The 9,685-nt window shown below is 38.1% G+C and overlaps 1 non-coding gene across 1 annotated transcript; it reads right to left on the reverse strand.

Annotated features, from left to right (window-relative positions):
* Positions 1–3,953: 3,953 nt before the first annotated feature.
* Positions 3,954–4,035, reverse strand: trnas-gcu (transfer RNA serine (anticodon GCU)). The gene has a single exon. It is a non-coding gene; the product is annotated as a tRNA-Ser (tRNA).
* Between the last annotated feature and the right edge of the window lie 5,650 nt (positions 4,036–9,685).

Consider the following 9,685-nt stretch of genomic DNA (forward strand, 5'->3'; position numbering starts at 1 on the left):
TATTTGTCTTCCAGGGTCATTCATTTCTAGTTATCACATATAGAGTATTCATACTGCATGAAGAAAACCCCTATGAATTCATAAACATAACGCAAGCCGTGAGCAGTCTAGTCAGCATACTGAGTGTGTGTTTGTGTGTGTGTGGTGATATAAGCTACAATGTTGTCCTCAGGTCAAACTCTAAACATTGGGTTCACCTGGTTTATCTGGCATTACTGAACTGAACCACACCTCAAAACCTCAAGTCACTCAGCAGAACCACAGGACAATTACATGCTAAGATAGCCTTTACTCATCAGGTGTATTTAAATACAGGGTGTCATCTGCAAACCACAGGAAACTTCTGTTAATATATGTATTTAACAATAGACATGATGGATTGATAAATAAACAGATGGATGCATAAACATACAAATGAAAGTATAGATGCATGGATGGATGAACAATAGAATATATGATTATCCATCTGACTATACAATATGAATAGACATCATACAGACAGACAGACGGTGAGACAGCCAGTCAGACAGAGAGACAGACAGTCAGATAGACAGACAGACAGACAGAGACAGAGAGACAGACAGTCAGATAGACAGACACAGACAGACAGTCAGATAGACAGACAGAGACAGAGAGACAGACAGTCAGATAGACAGACACAGACAGACAGTCAGATAGACAGACAGAGACAGAGAGACAGACAGTCAGATATACAGACAGAGACAGTCAGACAGAGAGACAGACAGACAGTCAGATAGACAGACAGAGACAGACAGAGAGAGAGACAGACAGAGAGACAGTCAGATAGACAGACAGACAGTCAGATAGACAGACAGAGACAGACAGTCAGAGAGACAGACAGAGAGACAGTCAGATAGACAGACAGACAGTCAGATAGACAGACAGAGACAGACAGTCAGAGAGACAGACAGAGAGACAGTCAGATAGACAGACAGACAGTCAGATAGACAGACAGAGACAGACAGACAGATAGACAGACAGAAATATAGACAGACATATAGACAGACAGAAAGACAGAGAGACAGACAGAGAGACAGTCAGATAGACAGACAGAGACAGACAGAAAGACAGACAGTCAGAGAGACAGAGAGACAGACAGACAGACAGAGACAGACAGACAGACAGTCAGATAGACAGACAGACAGATAGACAGACAGAGACAGACAGACAGACAGAGAGTCAGATAGACAGACAGAGACAGAGAGACAGACAGTCAGATATACAGACAGAGACAGTCAGACAGAGAGACAGACAGACAGACAGACAGTCAGATAGACAGACAGAGACAGACAGAGAGAGAGACAGACAGAGACAGACAGTCAGAGAGACAGACAGAGAGACAGTCAGATAGACAGACAGACAGTCAGATAGACAGACAGACAGACAGTCAGATAGACAGACAGAGATAGACAGACAGACAGAGAGTCAGATAGACAGACAGAGACAGACAGACAGACAGAGAGTCAGATAGACAGACAGAGAGACAGACAGACAGATAGACAGACAGAGACAGACAGACAGATAGACAGACAGAGACAGACAGTCAGATAGACAGACAGAGACAGACAGTCAGATAGACAGACAGAGACAGACAGACAGATAGACAGACAGAGACAGACAGTCAGATAGACAGACAGAGACAGACAGACAGACAGTCAGATAGACAGAAAGAGACAGACAGACAGTCAGATAGACAGACAGAGACAGACAAACTGAGACAGTCAGAAAGACAGACAGAAATATACAGACAGAGAGACAGACAGACGGATAGATAGATAGATAGATAGATAGATAGATAGATAGATTATACGCTCTTTATTCAATATTAATTGCCAGTTCTAAGCTACATTTGCATGTCAGCTGTTCTTTTTGGCCTGTTCTGTAAGAATGAACAAAGTTCACCATCTTCTAAACCCTGTAAATCTTATCGTACATCATAAACCTCGTGTCAATTGCAGTAGAGGTCAATACTGTATGTTCATGACATAAGATGCATAGACAGACAACAGAGAAACTCTGATTCTGACTTACCCACAGCACTGCGAATAGAAAGCTTTCAGGAGACTGATTAATGTAAAACAGACATCAATCTCACACAGGGTTCACTCGCTTCAAGTCTTCAATTAGTCAGGAGCTAATCAGAAAATTATTTTAAATGAAAAATTTGTCCTTTTACTGTTTTCTTAGACATTCGTTAAGAAATACTGAAGAAGAAACTGAGCTCCTGCTTCTCAGTTGTTTTTCCTGAGAAAAAGACCCTAGTAACCTCACATATAATCTCTCTAAAGTTTTAGAAATGATCTCTGATCAAACTGTACTCAGATTAACCAACACCTGCCATCAAATATCTCTGTATGAACTCAGAAATTTCTATCAAATTGTGAAACCTCTGAGTTGTGAATAGAGCATAACCCTGGATGGAAAAATAATAATCATTTGCACTTCAAATCTGCTGTTTGGATGCAGCTGACATTTGTTAACACTACATTTGTTTCTTTAAGGGTTAATATATAATCACCATTTCAACAACTTCATAAACAACAGATAGTGAATGAAAAACGACTGCAAATATTCGTTTAAGCTGATAGTGAGAGCAAACAACAGAATTTCCCTCATTCCATTGCACTGTTGAATGTGTTTTATGTCATCTAGTCTGAGGCATGGCAACAGGGAAATAAAAAGGGAAAATGAATTGGACTATTTCTGATTTGTTTACATGATTAATCAATTATTTTCCACCCACTAATGTCTTTCAGAAGTGATTTTTTGAAAAACACAAGCATAAGCAGGTAAAGAAGTGTCAATCAAATGTAGGAAAAGAGAAGGATAGAAATAAAAAGTGGTTGCAGTGCATAAATAGTCAGTTCAAACTGCATCCTTATTATCTGTCAGTTTGTACTATCCAAAGTGCAAGCCTCCTTCCAAAGTCTTGGCACAATAAAATATGTGGACTAATTTATCATATGCTTTTGGATTTGGTTTATTGATGTATGTGCAGTTCTAATTAAGGCCTGAGCAAAGCCCAAACTAAACTACAGTCACATGAAACATCTAATCACCTCAGACATGCGCCGGTTTTTAAATGACTGCAGTAACTTTGCATAACCTGCATAAATCTATAATCTGGATTATAAAAGTGATCTTTGGATCGAAGTGTTTAGAAATGTTTGACATTCACATTCTGAATGCATGTGGAGATCATTTCATATAGTGAATAACACAATGCTTCTCTCTAGTGTACAGATAGTGTAAGTGCACATACTGGTCATTCTTAATAAACATGCTGATGGTCACAATAGATGGTCACATAAGTTTTTTATGCATAATAGTAACCCTAGAATGTGATCAAACAGTTTAAAATAGCTATCTAGATATCAAACCATTTTTATGACTGGAGAAATATGTTATTTCAGTACACACATTATCCCACCGGTCACAATTATGACCGAACATAAAACACAATTTTTTTTCACTCACTTTTCCAAAATAATTTCAAAAAATAATTATTCATTATTTCAAAGGGTTACTAATAAAAAAAAAAAAATTAAAAAAAAAAGTGACGTGACATTCAACCAAGTATGGTGACCCATACTCAGAATTTGTGCTCTGCTTTTAACCCATCCGAAGTGCACACACACACAGAGCAGTGAACACACACACACACTGTGAACACACACCCGGAGCAGTGGGCAGCCATTTATGCTGCGGCGCCCGGGGAGCAGTTGGGGGTTCGATGCCTTGCTCAAGGGCACCTAAGTCGTGGTATTGAAGTTGGAGAGAGAACTGTACATGCACTCCCACCACCCACAATTCCTGCCGGCCTGGGACTCAAACTCACAACCTTTCAATTGGGAGGCCGACTCTCTAACCATTAGTCCACGACTTCCCACAAAGGAAAGTGCACAGAGCAGATGAACGAGCAGAGCAAGGAACGACGAGGATGGGATTTGAACCCACGCGTGCAGAGCACAATGGATTAGCAGTCCATCGCCTTAACCACTCGGCCACCTCTTCACTTGTGTGACACATCATTTGTATATTTTCATGTCTGGGAAAAATTTGGGATTAAATGGGTTAACACTCAGGAACCTTTATGAATCACTATATTTTTAAGTCTAGAAATAAAAGTTAATGTGCACGATTTACTAATTCGTTCCCTCACTGTACTAAAACGTGCACACGATTACTATTGCGTTCCCTCGATTTACTATTTTGTTCACTCGATTTCTAAATGATGCACTCACGCTTGGACTTAAGCGTGAGATTAATACTGAAAGCATGAGTGTCAAGCCAGATGCGTGAGAATTGGCAACCCTGATGATGATGTTTGTTTCATATTGAACTGGTTGGTCAAAGTTTATCGATGGTTTCATAAGATCACTTCATTATTAGTATTACATATCATTTTTTCACAAATATAAATCAATTAAAACTCTTTGTTTTTCTTTGACAGATGAAGTGAATGTCCAGCTGCCGTGGATCATTGGAGTTTGTTTAGTCGTTCTTGCCTCTTGCTTCCTTTAAGTCCTTTAAAGTTTCAGTAGGATGATAGAAGAGGAGGATGAGTGTTAATATTTGTAATTTCACAATCAGTGAGTCTGACTCTTCTCAGAATCACAGCACACCATAAACACACTTGTGTAATCATGACATCAATCAGAGAACAGACCAGTAATCATTCAGCATTAAACTTTATTAGATTTTCTTGTGTTTTTCATTTAGCTTTAGTCATTTTGCAGACACTTTTATCCAAAGTGACTTACAGTTGGGGGATACATATAACCATTCTTCTTAAAGAGGCAAACAGACACATGAAGTGCTTGTAATAAGTTTTATACACTGTTCAAATAAGTACAAGCTAGAAAGAGAAGGAATAAATAAAGAGGAAGACAAATCATATTATTTTTTTATGCTGGTCAAGTAGTTTCGAAAGAGATGAGTTATCAGCTTGTCGCTTGAAAATTTTCAAGGATTAGTCACTTCAGATAGGAGAGGGAAGATCATTCCACCACCCAGGAATGGTGAAAGAGAATGTTCTGGAAAGTGATTTTGAGCCTCTCTGTGATGACATCACCAGGTTTTCGCTCACAAGCTGATTTCTGGAGATTTGTAATAGTGTGTGGAAGTAGGTGGGTGCTGAGTCTGTGGCTGTTCTGCAAGCATCAATGTCTTGATCTTGATGCGAGCCTAAAATCGGTAGTCAGTGCAAGGAGATAAAAAGAAGTGTAACATGGGCTCTTTTGGGTTCTTTGAAGCCCAGTCATGCCGCTGCATTCTGAATCATTTGTAGAGGTTTGATTGTGCTTGATGGAAGTCCAGCCAGAAGAGCATTGCTGTAGCCCAGCCTAGAAATCATTTGGCGGCATGCCAAATATCTCTCGAGCGTCGGCGACTTGTCGGTCGATTCTCTCAGATCGCTTCTTTGCTCACGCACACTAGCACCGATTTGCCTGTGATTTTGGGCATTTGTCTGCGATTTCTCAAAACATGTCGGCAAGCAAAAATCAGGGCTAAAATTGTGCAGTCTGAACTCGTCTTAAAACTAAAATATATCGAGACTGACTCATTCATTATTACAGTAATTATTACAATCCGAGAATGCTACAGCATCACATTTACCCAAGCAGCAAGCTCCCACTCTTTGTCGTAAAGCCCATACGTAAGTGACTTAAACTGTAATTCATCAACTGGCCACTAGAGGCTGGCTGCAAGGGAAACTCCCCATTAGGGCTGTGAATCTTTGGCAAGGCAGCGATTCGATTCGATTACGATTCATAGGTTTTCGATTCGATTCAAGAACGATTTTTGCAAATTTAGAACGATTCAATTCGATTCGATTCACAATTAAATTCAATTCGATTTGATTATAACGATTCGATACTGCATTCTTTAAGTGCATTCACGGGATTATTTAAATGCTTCTACTAAATTCTTTAAATGCTTAGTCAGGGGGCAAATTACAGTAGCATTTATGGTTAGAGAACCATAGGTTAGAAAAAAAAACAAAAAACCTTTTGTCCATTGTTAAATGCTAGTTTAATGATGCGACATGGCATACGTAAAAATTTATGTAAGCCAAGTTTTTAAAAAAGAGCTTTTTACATTTTATGTATGTAGCAATAATTATTATCATTATTATTATTATTATTATTATTATTGTTGTTATTACAAGGAATTATCTCCTTTTTAATTACTTTTAATTAGCTGTAATAAATCAAATACACTGCTGGACAATAATCAATCATTTGTAATCGATATTTTTTCCTAATGGCAATTTTATGATTGTTTTATATACTAGGCTACATTTAATTAGCAATTATTTAAATTTTCTGCACAGAATAAGGTAGAAAATATACTTTATAGTTTCTGTACTGTAATAAATGTCAATTAGCACTGAATCATTCATAAATCTTTTGTGTGTTTTTTTTTAGTTTCATCAGTTCATTCTGCTTTCATTCAGTTTAGCTGCAGATATAGCCTGGCACGTCTATGAGAGCGAGATCGCTTCTCTTTGAGTGTGAAAACGTCTTCATCTCTATTTAACTTTTCCTCTCCATCAGCCAATGATTCTGAGTGAAAACGCGCCAGATATCTGTTTGCTAATTAAACAAACGCTAATTTCATGCATCTGATTATCAGATAAATCTCGCGCTCTTATTTCAAGGTCGTTGTTAATGCTGTGGTTAATTTTAACAGTTTCCTTCGTATATTCGGTTCATCCGCATTGTTTAAAAACATTTATCATTCAATGGATCTGTGCGTATGATTTAGACACTTACTACATTTCTGCTCTGTCCATGCAATAAATACAGCTGTCGACGGCTCCGGTAACTCCGTCGGTAAGATGCAGAGAGCCATTGACAAACTACAGAAAAGTAAAACTACTTCACATTATTATTACTGGCCACGAGTCCTATAGATCACACGTCAGCTGCGTCAGAGACGAACGCACGAGCGCAATCCTGTGACAGTCTCAGGCGGTAAACAGTGGAGCGCGTGAAGGACAGATCAGAGGCACGATTCACGAACACTCTTCAAGGTCTCCATTAGTGATGTGTCGTTCTTGAACGATTCGTTCATTTTGAACGAATCTTTAATGTGACTCGGGAAGAACGAGTCGTCTCGGGGAGTGATTCGTTCAGTCGCGCATGCGCATTATTCTATGGGTTCTGTTCTAGTAGTAGTAATTCACCTGTCATTCAATGCAGTCTTGAGCCGGAAAGAGAATTGATTAGTTCATAGTTCGAGTCTATCGGGTTTTTGACTCGTTCCTCAATCACGTGACAGCCCAATACGTTAAACCCAATGCAGCATGAGCCGGAAAGAGAATTGATTAGTTCATAGTTCGAGTCTATCGGGTTTTTGACTCGTTCCTCAATCACGTGACAGCCCAATACGTTAAACCCAATGCAATTTGAGCCGGAAAGAGAATTGATTAGTTCATCTCATGAGTCTTCGGGTCGAGTCGTTCCTTAATCACGTGACAGACCCATACGCTAAAACCATAGACACTGACAGTAAAAGAATGCAGATAATTGAATAGTTCATCTTTCGGTTCTTCGGGTTTTTCGTTCTTTTGTACTGTGTGACAACATTGGCTAGAGTAATTAGTTCATTTACAACTTTCCTTACAAAATGGGTGCGTAGTACTTATTTATTATTAGTATTATTTACTCTTACAGTAACGTGATGCATTTCTGGTTTCAAATTGTTGTTTTTAATTTCTGTCATGGTGGTACTTTTCCATAACACCGAATGTGGAAATAAAGAGTTGGTTATGCTTAAAATGTTGATCTTTTTTTCTGTCTGTTTGTTTTTGTTTAGTTGTGCAGTTATTAAATCAGATTGTCTGTGTAAACCATACTTTTGTAACATATGACACTTTATAAACATTAAAAACACTGTACATACTTTTGAATAGTTGTTTATTGTTTATTACAGAAAAGCTTTTTAACAAAGAGGACAACTATTCCAAAATAAATTAAAATAATAAAAATGTAAATAATTAAAAATGAAATTAAAATGAAAAGATAATAAAGCCACAGGGTCTAATAACCTTAACAAATGAACTTTAAAAGTACAATATATAAAAAAAGAAAAACTAAATATTGCACAACAAGCTATTCCCAAAATAATTTTAAACCATTTGAATAAAAAATAAATGAAAATTAAGAGATACTAAAGCAATGGAGCCTTATAACAATAACAAATTACCTTTTAAAATCACAACAACAAAAATATTGCACAACAAGCTAGTCTTTTTCTAAATAAATAAAAATAAGCTTTAAAATAAATAACACACTGTGGCTATATTTTTAGGACTTGCTTTAAGGCATGTTTACATTATTAAAAAAACAACAAGCTCCCTGACCTTGGATGGGCTGAGTCTGTGAGTTCTTCTATCTGAGATAATCTGCCCAGTTTTAGAAAAAAAAAATTCAGATGGCACGGATGTGGCCACAATGCAAAGTCTTGTCTTTGTGACTTCAGAAAGGCTTGTGTATACTGGTGAACATCTCCTCCACCAGGCCAGAGGGTCTGATGTGCGGGGTAAGAGTGGCTCTGCAAAGGTTGGCCATCATAGCATCTGAGGTCTCAGAAGAGGTAGCAGAAGGCCTCAAACTTGCTACCCTTTCGTCAAAGTCTTCCCAAAACATGGCCCCTGCACTGGCAGTGAACCAGGATCTGAAACTCCTCACTCTGAGCTGGGTTAAAACTGTTAAAGCTGAAGTTATCATAACCTTAATGTCTTTAACATTTGTCTTTAACATTAATAATTCAAATTCAAAATGTTATTTGCTTTTAATGTATGTCATTATGTCCTTTTTTGAGCAATCTTCTTATACATATATTACACCAATATGTCAAGTCTGCCTAGGAAAAGCAATTATTATACCAGCAAACTCAAAATTGGAGTAAAAATGAACAAACTAGTCTATAAATACTTTTTATTGTAAGCTTGGATTATTATATTATTATATAGCCTAGTGTTTATTTACCGATAGACAGTCAAGAAGACAAATTAATCAAAATTTTATTTATAACAGGGTTTTATTTATTTATAAAATAATAACAAACCACAGATCCTCAACAAACAGTAACAAAAACACAGTGACAAATGTCAGAAATAGCGCATGGGGCTGTCACGTGATTAAGGAACGAGTCAAACTCGACCCGAAAGACTCATGAGATGAACTAATCAATTCTCTTTCCGGCTCGAGACCGCATTGGTTTCGCGTATGGGGCTGTCACGTGATTAAGGAACGAGTCAAACTCGACCCGAAAGACTCATGAGATGAACTAATCAATTCTCTTTCCGGCTCAAGACCGCGTTAGTTTTGCGTATGGGGCTGTCACGTGATTAAGGAACGAGTCAAACTCGACCCGATAGACTCATGAGATGAACTAATCAATTCTCTTTCCGGCTCAAGACCGCGTTAGTTTCGCGTATGGGGCTGTCACGTGATTAAGGAACGAGTCAAACTCGACCCGATAGACTCATGAGATGAACTAATCAATTCTCTTTCCGGCTCAAGACCGCGTTAGTTTTGCGTATGGGGCTGTCACGTGATTAAGGAACGAGTCAAACTCGACCCGATAGACTCATGAGATGAACTAATCAATTCTCTTTCCGGCTCAAGACCGCGTTAGTTTTGCGTATGGG

Source organism: Carassius auratus, chromosome 19 (assembly GCF_003368295.1).
Source record: "Carassius auratus strain Wakin chromosome 19, ASM336829v1, whole genome shotgun sequence".
NCBI classification, from domain to species: Eukaryota; Metazoa; Chordata; class Actinopteri; order Cypriniformes; family Cyprinidae; genus Carassius; species Carassius auratus.